General features: G+C 40.9%; 1 non-coding gene across 1 annotated transcript; it reads left to right on the plus strand.

Moving 5' to 3' along the window:
* The first annotated feature begins 7,139 nt into the window (after positions 1 to 7,139).
* LOC128569416 (small nucleolar RNA SNORD56) lies at positions 7,140 to 7,210 on the plus strand. Its single transcript, XR_008375368.1, has one exon. It is a non-coding gene; the product is annotated as a small nucleolar RNA SNORD56 (small nucleolar RNA).
* Positions 7,211 to 11,531: the final 4,321 nt, after the last annotated feature.

Consider the following 11,531-nt stretch of genomic DNA (forward strand, 5'->3'; position numbering starts at 1 on the left):
AGGAATTCTTTTTATTTTGGTGGGGAAGGCTTTTACCTGTTCCAAGTATGTGCAGACCATTACCAGCAAATACTTGTTCTCTTTACACCTGGGCATTTCAGTAAAATCTACCTGGAAGGGCATTGTTCCATCCAACTGGATTCCTGGGGATACTCTCAGTCCTTGGCACACATTGAACTGCTTGCAGGTGACACACCATTGACTGACGGTTTTAGCTAGGGATGCCAGGTGGGAGATTTAGAAGTACCAGCCCAGCAACTTCAGCAAAGACTCCTGTCCCAGATGAGTGCTCTCATGCATGGCTGTCACCACAGTGGCTCCTAGAAGCAGGGGGACTGCTACTTGTCCATCTGGCATCTTTATCCATCCTCCCTCTATTTCCTGACTCCCCTCTGCTGCCAACCATTCCTTCTCCTCCCAGGAGTAGATAGGTGTGAGCTCCAGAATGCATGGGATGAGAGGAGCCACTCGCAACACCTGGTACAACTTGGATGCAGCCCTTTTTGCCTCAGTATTGGCCCTAATGTTCCCTTTAGTGATGGTGGAAGCATCTTGTTAATGTCCACAACAGTGCATCATTGCCACTTTCCGGGGTTTCCATACTGCCTCTAGCAACTGAAGTATTTCTTATGGATACTGATATTCTGTCCCCCAGAATTTAATAGTCCCTTTTCCTTGTACAATGTGCCATGTACTTGGAGAGTCAGAAAAGCATACTTGGAGTCTGTGTAGCTAGTCACACTTTTCCCTTGACTTAGTTCTAAGGCTCAGGTCAAGGCAATTAACTCAGCCTTTTGAGCTGATGTTCTTTGAGGTATGGGCTTAGCTTCTACAGTCTCTGTTAAGGAAACCACTGCATACCCAGCCCACTGCTCACCTTGCACCATCACTTACTGCTTCCATCTACATACAAGTCCAAGTCTGCATCTGTCCAACGCTGGTCATGCAAGTTGGGTCTGCTAGAATACACATTATTTATAACTTCTCTTACAGTCATGCTCAGTTTCTCTTCCACTGAATGGAAGGATTGTGTCTGGGTTCACGGTGTTACATACTTCTATTATTATCCATGGATTGCCACACTTAAAGCTTTGGTACTTACTTAATCTTGCATTAGTGAGCCAGTAATGTCCCTTGTGTTCATTAAAGTGACCACGGAGTGAGGTACTTTCACTTTGAGATTCTGCCCTAGAGTCAGCTTATCAGCTTGCACAAGGAGAGCCATAGCAGCTAGAGCCCATAAGCATGGTGGCCATCTTTTTGCCACTACATCCAGCTGCTTAGAGAAGTAAGCTACAGGTCTTGACCAGGACTCAACCAGCTGGGTTAACACACTCACCACCATCTTTTCTCTCTCTATGACATACAGAGTGAGGGGCTTGGCCAAGTCTGGTAGCCCCAATGCAGGTGCAGTCAGCAGTCTCATCTTTAGTTGGGAGAAGGCATGTTCTTGTTCTCCTCCCCATTCTAAGGGCTATACTTCTTCTCCTTGAGTTGCCTCATACAAGGGCTTGGCCAAGATGGCAAAGTTAGAAATCCAAAGACAGCAGAAGCCTACCATGCCTAAAAATTCCTGAACTTGCTTTCGGCTTGTGGGGGTGGGGAAGCAATTAATGACTTGCCTCCATTCCATGCTTAGATTCCTCTCCCCCTGCTGGATAGTAAATCCTAGATGATGTATTTGCTGCTGGCAAATCTGGGCCTTCTGTTCAGATAGTTTATAGCCACATACCTTTAGATGTCTGTGCCTTGGGCATAGCCCTCCTGGGTAGGGGGCCCTAAGTGCAGATCATCGACATACTGGAGCAGCACATACCCTAGTTCCTCAGCTGGAAATTTCTGGAGGTCATTAGCCAGTGCTTCTCCAAAAATTGTAGGTGAGTTTTTGAACCCCTGTGGCAAACTGGTCCATGTGTATTGGATCGCAGTTCCTGTGTCTGGTCTCTCCCAATGGAAAGCTAATAGCCTCTGGCTTTCCAGAGACATCCTGATACTGAAAAAGGCATCTTTTAAGTCCAGGCAAGTGAACCACTTGACTTCTGCTGGCAGCAGACTCAGCAGAGTATACAGATTAGAGAGTGTTATAGTTACACCCTTTACTGGGAAATTCTCATTTGGGTTCTAATTTTTCCTGAGGTATCTATATAGATACAGCAGATAACATTTAATACTGCACAAAATTTTTCAGTGTAGCCATTAGGCAACTTTGTTGAATCTTAAGTCTCCAGAGTAAACATAACTACTGTATATAATTCTATACTCTTTGACCATTAGTCCCATTTAACAGATCAGTGTAGTAAAACAGTTATGTCTCATTTTATGAGTTGGCATTATAGACAAGGCTGGGATTTAATACAGGTGGGCCAAGGCCTCTTTTATCCTTGAACCATTTTTCTCTTTCCAATTTCTCTCTTTACTAAAGACAAATTATAGCAGAACTAACTTAGTTGCCAAAATAAACTGTACCTTCAGTACACTGGGTCTGATTATTTGCACAAAGTGCAATAAGAATAATTATTAGCCAGCTAGGCTGTCCTTTCCTTTAAAATTGGCTTTGCTGGAACCTTTTATAAGGAATTTCAGGTTAGACTTGAAAGCCATCCACAAGCCCAAGTTTCATCTGTGCTATTAGATGCCTGTACACATTGGGTAAATTCTTATTCTCTTAAGGTTCTCAAGTACAATTCTATTCCCGGACCTGTCAGAAAGTGAACCTCATTACTTACTACAGATCCAGAAATGTTATTGATGGGTATCTGGCTAGTTTTTCCAAAGGGCATTTTTATTGGCCTCATAAAGTCAACCTTAATTCCTTAAGGCAGTCTGGACACTTCTGGAAATGCTATTCTAGCCAAAGCCTTGGTAAAATAACCAGTGCCTTTATCATGTCCTATAGAACAAAACAGATTCTTATTGAACTTATGCAAATAACTATATCGTCAGAAATTAAGAATACTTACAATGGCTTTCAAATTCTGGAGAAATCAAGAAGAGAAAAAAATACGTGTTTCAAATTTTGCCCATAAGTACATACATTGCTTGAAAAGCTACAAATAGCTCAAAAGACAGAAAATGGTTTTCTTGACTTCTGAAAAGCAGAACGCAGAAAGAATCAGCAATATTTCAAACAAAAAGCCATAACAAACTAGCCCAGTTCCATGTAACTGATTTCTATTTTGCTTGAAGTTAGGTTAGCAATATTCATAGACATGTTAACTTTCTAATTAGAGTTGTAAAAGTCTGCTTTTAGTCCAAAGGTATCCAATTTCCAAAGACATCAGGAATTTGAATTTGAGAGAATTTTTCAGCCTCTCTTAATATTTCTTTTTTTTTAGATGAATTAAAATTATTACCGACAATATACATTAGGACAGACCAACGTTTTATAATATTGGAACATACATATAACCATAACCCACATAAAATTAATCACTATTTCATATTTAAAGTTTCCTGTACATTTTTGATAAATCAAATAAGTCTAATTTGTTTTTCTCACATTTTCAGTGGTATTAACATTTCAAAAAGACCAAATTTAGAGTTGTGCTTTTTTGTTTTTTGCAGTTGTCATTGTTTAGCTGTCCCAGACTGAGTTTGAACCTGCCAGCCTCAGTGCATGTGGCCAGCACCACAATCACTGTGCTACAGTCACCAAGTCCCAAATTTAGAGTTTTGATTTTGGAATACTTGTCAAATATCAAAGGCTTAAAACATTTGTTCAAACAAGATTACAAGCAAAAATATTTTAGAAGGAATTCATAGTCAACTGGATCACATGTAAACTCTTTCACAGATTCCCTTTTGTGAGCTTCATTTAACCTGCACAATCTATAAACATTTTAAACTTTCTTTAACTTTTGCCCTGCCTTTTCACTTTCTTGTACAACCATTGTGTTTCAGGACAAAATTTATCACACAAGATTCTTTTCTTATACAATGCCATTTTCCTTTCTGTCTAATTTCTCTCACTCCCCAAAACCCACTTTCCACAAAACAGGATCGCAGTTCACTATGAAGTCAACCATTCACTCAGCCAAACTGATAATTAGGAGGTTTAAAAGGCAAGAATCTTATTCTTTGACAAAGACCCAGTTTCCCCAATAATTCAAACAACCAAATTATTACATTTAACAAATGAGAGATATTTTATGAAATATATAACATTCATACAGGATTTTCCCACTCAGGGCTGGACAAGGAACCCCCATTTTTCAGGCACAGGTGAGCTCAGACATCAGTCTCCCATCTCTGAGCACAAACATGTTGCAGGCCATACCCTTTGAGCCCTATCAAGGTCATGAACAAAGCAGCCCCAAACATTTTGGATGGCTCCACCCTGACAAGGAAGAACACACTCTAATTCCCTCTCCAGACAAAAACCACACCAAAGACCTAATAACCTTGCCCAAAGTGAGGGGCTGCATTCATTCTTTTGCTAGAACACCCATTCTAGCAAAGGTATTTTTGTAAGGTAATTTTGTAAAGGTATTTTTCCATCTACCAAGTCCTGGCCAAAATGTCTCTCATGGCCCATTATTTACCCCTAGACAAAGGACCCATGCAGGTGACCTCCAAATTGGTCCTCCTCCCCCCCGCCAATAGCTCTGGCACTCTCTACTCTCTCTGCATTATCCTCAATCCAACAAAATTCCATTTTGTCACTGATCTGTGGCCCAGGGGCTCAATTCTTGAATTGCTGAAACCAAGGACTCAGGAAATTCCAGTAACAAAACCACAACAGTCATCCTTTCTGATGTTTTTTCATTTTCCCCTAAGTCTCACATGGCCATGTGGCTGCCAAAAACTAGACCTGTGTCCGAAACAGAAAGTAGGAAACCTGGAACTTCGAGTTTTTCTCAGAATGGCCAGGGGCACAGTTGGAGCAGGGAAGAAGGGGCACTGGCACAATTGTTTCATCCTGTGAAGAGGGTGCGAAACCCCACCTATTGTTACTCAGTCTCAGTCATTCTCTAAGCACTCACATGCACACAATTCCAACCCATTTCTAAACCTGGGAAGCCTCAATTTCCCACTGGCACTTCCACTTAACCATAGGAGGGAAACCAACTCTCCTCTAGGCCTTGTGAAGGGAGGTCCACTCCACCCTTGGAGTTCTCTCCATCGCACCACATCCACACACTTTCATACACCTCTCACCAGACTGCTAAAGATCTAACACCCCAGGGGTTGATCAGACCCCTGCTTCCACCCAAATGGTGGGAATCCCAGATTGATTATACCTTGCTTTAGATGTTTCCCTGTGTAGGTACCTATTCCTGCATGCCATTTCCTCCTGGTGTTTGACTCCTTGAAGACTTGCCAAGGGGGTACTTTCTCTGTCCAGATGAGGTGTCCACACAAGGAGGCCAAACTGCCTCCCTGGTGTGCTCAGTGGTTCACATCGCCCAGGCTGATCAGGGGCTCCCATGTGGGTGTCCAGAGAATTGGTAGCAACTACCAGGTGCATTTTCTCTCCAGGGGTTATCTTGCTTACCAGTCAGGGAACCAAAAATGTTTCAGGAAGACAAGGCCCAATGAGGAGAAAGAGCACCCAAAACCATGTTTATAAAAGGAACAGCCTTATTTACCAGCTGGGAGCTTATGGCATAGAAGAATTCCAATTGGCCATCGTCCCCAACTGGCTTGTTCTTTCCCTTTTTATGTACAGTCAAAATATTCCAACACATAGGTATCTTTTTCATTGGTCAGTTTGAATAAAGTGGGAGATGCTGTTCCGGCCCCCACAGAACTATAGGAATTTCACAGAAGTGGAAATTTCCAAGTTCTAGAAGCTAAGTTTACAAATTCCCAAGAGCTGACTCACCGTGGAGAGGACGCCACAGGTGTATCCTTGTGGTCTCCTTGAGAAGACCTGTTCTCCTAGACCTCACCCTTCTTGGGTATCCTCTCTCAATGACTGTTCCCATTTTGGATTTGCCTGACTCTTAAATACAAGAAAGAAGGAATAAGCTTTGGAATATGTATAAATTGTTTTTATAGTCTGTGTTTATTCTCAGCCAAATGACTGTTTAGAGCATGGGTCCTCAAATTGTGGCCCGCAGGCCACATGAGGTGGTGTAATTGTATTTGTTCCTGTTTTGCTTTTTTACTTCAAAATAAGATATGTGCAGCGTGCATAGAAATTTGTTCATAGGTTTTTGTTTGTTTGTTTGTTTTTTAACTATAGTCTGGCCCTCCAACAGTCTGAGGGACAGTGAATTGACCCCCTGTTTAAAAAGTTTGAGGACTTAAACTCTAAACCTGGTTTAGAGGTTTCAGAGGCTGCATATTTTAGCAGGATGGATCTTCAAGATCTGCTGATGCCAAACAATAAAAGGGCTAGCTATGCTGTGGTCATGGCACACGCTTCCACCTGAGACTTTAGCCTAAGAAGCCAAGCTACAGTTACAGAGAGAAAGAAGGTAAACAATTATATGGACTCTAAATACACTTTTATGATTCTGTGTGCTCAGAGTGCCTTTTGAAAGCAAAGGGGTGTCCTGATGACAGGGGATAAGAATATGAAGTATGTCCATGAAATAACATCCTCCATACAGTCCATGGCTGAGTCTAAGCAGATGGCCAGCATGGGAAAAAGCAGTCAGATCACTGTCAGAGATGCAAAGGAGGCCACTAGGGTGGACAGGTTATCTGGGGCCTTGATGCCCCAGCTAGGCCGAAGCTAAGGACAGGGACTCTGCCATTGGGTAGCTAAGTGGAGACTGAATTCTCATGGACCAGTTATCCTTCCCAAAAAGGACTTGGTTTGACCTCTTCTGAGTCATTTATATGAATGCACACATGGACAATTATTAGATATGAGGGGCATCATTAGGAGGACCCTGTTTGCTACAAATTATTTATGTATTTGGGGCTATCTAAGGGCTGAAAGGCAACCTACTGCACAGAGTCCAACATGTGAGTTGGAAAAATTGATTTCACTCAGATGCCTATTCTTGTACTAGGGCATGCCTTTTCAGGCTGGATAGAAGCTTGTTCTATCTGAATGGAGAGAGCATCTGAAGTTCAAAGGTGGGCTCTTGCCAGGCAAGTGGGATCAAGCATTGTAGTTTGTCCTCCTTCTGATAAGGGTGGCCCTTGAAAATAGGCTTATGTTAAACCCCTAAAACTTATGAGGACTACAATGATGGTACTATTTTTCATCAACAGCAGTTCACCTAGTTAGTGTTGATACTTTGGGTCTGAGTGAAAAAACAAAAAGTTTGTGAGGAACCCTTCCTAACACCCCAAGTTAAGCATGGTGATATGTAAGCATTGTCAGTCATGGTGATATAATGCAGAGCCTTGCAATATGAGAAGGCCAGATATTAACCAGAGCATTGCAATATGAGAAGGCCAGATATTAACCACAATGCATGAGTTCCCCTCTTTCAGATCCCCATCATAGTTGGAAACAGAGAAGTAAAAATGACCCTCTGAAGTGCCTCTAATGACTTACAAGGTTGTAAGGTTGTTAGAAGGTTGTTAGAAGTGAAAACCATAGGTCCATCAACGCAAAGAGCTGTCCCAGGGGAAAAAGATGACCCAACCCCAGTGGGTTGGCCAGCCATTAGGTAATCTAAAGTAACTGTTTAAGGAAAAGAGAAAAATGAAAATGTTGATGTATGTGTAAAGAGGATGCCAAAAAAGCATACACATTTTAAGATAGGAAAAACTGTATTGAATTTGTAATACTCAAGTCAAGTTTGACTTCTGCAATTACAAGAGGTTCTCAATGTGACTTGCATTCATCTTTTGTTTTCAGCATATGTTATAATTTTAATGCAATGTTTTCCTTTATTAAATTGTGTATGCATTTTTTTGACACCCTCTGTATTTCCTAACTTTTTTTTTTTTTTTGGTTATTTATTGTGTCTACAGGTTAGAGAGACAACTTCTTAATAAGAATTTCTGCAGACATTCACCTCTTCTGTTGATCTGTTTTGCTGCTGGATTTGTCATTCTAAACCTTGTTTGGTGGTACATATGACTTAAGAATTTACAGAAAGTGGTCTTTCAAATCACCTACAGGGTGTAACTAATAGCTCTGTGGTTAAAAATCATGTTTCTTTCCTAACCTGGTCCTATATTAGACATTGTATACAAGGTGACAGACCATTTTGCCTTTGTCAATCTTCACTGTTGTGGTTGTTGTTCATGATTTTTATTTTTGGCCCAGTAATCTATAGCTACAAGTTTTACAATGACATGAATACCTAAGTGTAAACTTTCCATCTAAAAAATTGCCCTGACTCAACAGGAAGTAGCTTGAGACTACATCACTTCTTCTCCCATGGTTATGGAAGTATAAAATTGAGAGCAGGGAATATGTAACAGAGGGAATGGTCTGAAAAAAATGGGCACAAATGTTTTATCTCTTTAAAATCTCCCCCACTCTTTTTGGAAACTGAGACCTGCATCCCTGCCTCAGGCCATGGTCAGGAGAGGCAGGGGAATGCCTTTTGTTCTTTGTGCTACAGGAAATGATTCAGCTGAACTGTGTGAGATAGAGATGGGGGGCTAGAGCCTGCTGGTAAAGGGCTGAGGGCCTCCCAAGTGGGTGGCTTTGTCTTAAGCAGAAATGGAAAGATTACAATCATGAACATTAGTCAAACAACAATAGGCCCTCCCTTTTAAAAACTCTGTGCTTCTGCTTATATTTGGAAAATATGGTATTTTGAGATGTATAGACTAACATTTTTCATCCTTTGCTGGCAAAGTAGTAAATGTCTCTTTTCTTCTTAAATGCTTGTTCCTGTTACTGATGAAGCCTTAGTGAGGGACAAGTGTTGAGCTTTTGGTAACAGATATGCAAATTATATCCTATCACAAAGAAATTTAATTGACTACACACACATACTCAGATTTGTCTTCATTTGCAATTCATTTCAAAATTCCTTGACTCCACATAAATTTGTGCTTTTCTGACTTTTTCTTTCAACTAGTTATAACATCTCTCTGGTTCTCTAAGTGATTAATAAATAGAAGAAAATGTTCAGCATATGTTTTCTTTTATGTCTCTATGAGAGTCATGATTTTACTTTTTTGGAAAATTATCTTTTAACAATAGAACTTCCTCTTAAAATTATAGGGAAACTCACACCCACTCAATTATGAGTAAACAGAAAAAGGTTGTGACCAAAGATAAAGAGAAAATAGGATAATAATCGGGGTACTATACCTATGAAAACAAAAACACATAGGCATTAATAGTTCTAAGATGGAAAAAAAAAACTTAACCTAGTATTTCAAAGTGAGCTAGTGAACTTAACAAAAGATAGCAGCTATAACACAATATACAACAGAATTAGAAATGGTCAGGAACGAGAAGGATGAGCAAAAGGTGGACAGAGAGCAAAAGTGCTGATAGAGCTCAGGAATAAATTAGAAATAAAATTTTAAAATTCATAAATAATGACAAGCTTAAAATGAACACAATAGTGACTAGATATAATAGAAAATTACTGTCAGAGAAACACAGTAAAAAAGGCAACAAAATGGAACAAATATGAAGATATTAATGAAAAGATTTGAGAGAAGGTGATAGATACCAAGGGTAGATTAAAATAACCTACACCTGTTTAATGGTTCCCAAGGTGAGCAGAGGGCAAGGGAGAATGCAACATAATAGAATAAATAGTTTTAAACAAAAATTACTGGAGAGCACTGTTTTGGATTGGGCTTGAATGAATGGAAGGAGTGTCACTCTAAAATATGGTTCCCTGGTATAATAAGCATTTTGAGTTAAAGGCACCTGGTGGTCAACAGACACTAGCAGAGATTTTTCAATCAAGTACAGGTATATAAATACAAGAACGGAAAAAAGAAAGCCCATGTCCACTTAAGAACTTGAACCCAGGGCGGCGCCTGTGGCTCAGTCGGTAAGGTGCGGGCCCCATATACAGTTCAAACCCGGCCCCGGCTGAACTGCAACCAAAAAATAGCCAGGCGTTATGGTGGGCGCCTGTAGTCCCAGCTGCTCGGGAGGCTGAGGCAAGAGAATTGCGTAAGCCCAAGAGTTGGAGGTTGCTGTGAGCCGTGTGACGCCACGGCACTCTACCCGAGGGCGGTACAGTGAGACTCTACAAAAAAAAAAAAAAAAAGTTCTGGCCCACAAGTACCTTTCTCATTGGTCTGTTTGAAATTCAAACAGAATTTAACTAGGAGAAGTGGGGAGATGAGGAGATGGAGGGCTCCATCCTCCATCCTCATTCAAGTAGGAGAAGCAGCGTTTTGCTTTTACAGAACCATGAGTTTTTACAGAAGCAGAAACAAGTATTAGTTTCCAGGTACCAAGAAGTTAAATCTCTATAAATTTCTAAGAGCTGAGTCACGACACACAGGTGTATCCTTGAGGTCTCCTTGAAAAGACCTCAGTTCTCTTAGAATTCACTTTTTCTGGGTATCCTCTCTCATTGCCCCATTGTAGACTCCATATCTATTGTAATTTGGGTTCTCAATATCTCTTTGCTCCTGTAGGAGCTGGTAGTGTTTCATGTAGAATATGTGGGGGGGGGGTTGTTTTTGTTTTTGTTTTTTTAATTGGCACCTGTCCTAATTGGCACCTGTCCTGCTTATCCAGCATATAGCCCTGACTACTAGTGGGAGAAGACAGGGTACAATCAAGCAAACTCTGGTGATGGCTACTACTTCCAGTAAGGTTTTAAATTCTCTAAGGGTTGAAAACCAGTCTCTCCACAGGTTTTGAGGGCTTTACATGTTCCAAGTCTGCACTAGGACATGGGTTTTTCTTTACTTTATATGTCATATGGCTTTTACTTGCAAGACTAGCTCCATGGGTTACACTGACCCACACAGCAATATCTGTCTCCACTACTTTTTTTTTTCTTTTTAGCATGATATTTCTTTGGCTGCAGTCCTTACTGTCTCAGGTGCCTTTTTTTTTTTTTTGAGACAGTGCCTCAAGCTGTTGCCCTGGGTACAGTGCAGTGGCATCACAGCTCACGGCAACCCCAAACTCTTGGGCTTAAGCAATTCTCTTACCTCAGCTTCCCAAGTAGGCACCTGCCACAATTCCCAGCTATTATTTTTTAATTTTTTTTTAGGTGCCTTCTGTCATACATTTTCACCTTTCACATTTGATCTCACGCCACTTTCTACAAAATCTAAGGCACAAAGTTATTTCTGATCTATCCCGTAGTTTTTTTTACCCAGATCCTTCCACTGCAGCACCTTTTCATGACACTGCAGGCATTAAACTTCAGGATCACCTGGCTGGGCTTTCCTATTTCTCTGGTCTGGACCAGCATTCAGATTTCAAGGACTGTGACACCTTTTGGGTCCTCTGTCTAAGCCTTAACTGTACTGTGGTGTGGGGCTCTGTGGGTTTGTAATATACATATGAGCTTTCACCTTGCTCTGTGTCACATATTTAGTATTGCATCTGATTATGAGTGCAACTTCCCTTGTGTGTGCCTTTGTATTCATAAAGTCACCTTTTGTCCTATCTCAGTGGTCTGGGTGCACAGATCACATTCCTCCTCCCTCTTTCCCAAAGTCCAAAGACCAAT

This window comes from Nycticebus coucang, chromosome 17, assembly GCF_027406575.1.
Source record: "Nycticebus coucang isolate mNycCou1 chromosome 17, mNycCou1.pri, whole genome shotgun sequence".
In the NCBI taxonomy this organism is placed as follows: domain Eukaryota; kingdom Metazoa; phylum Chordata; class Mammalia; order Primates; family Lorisidae; genus Nycticebus; species Nycticebus coucang.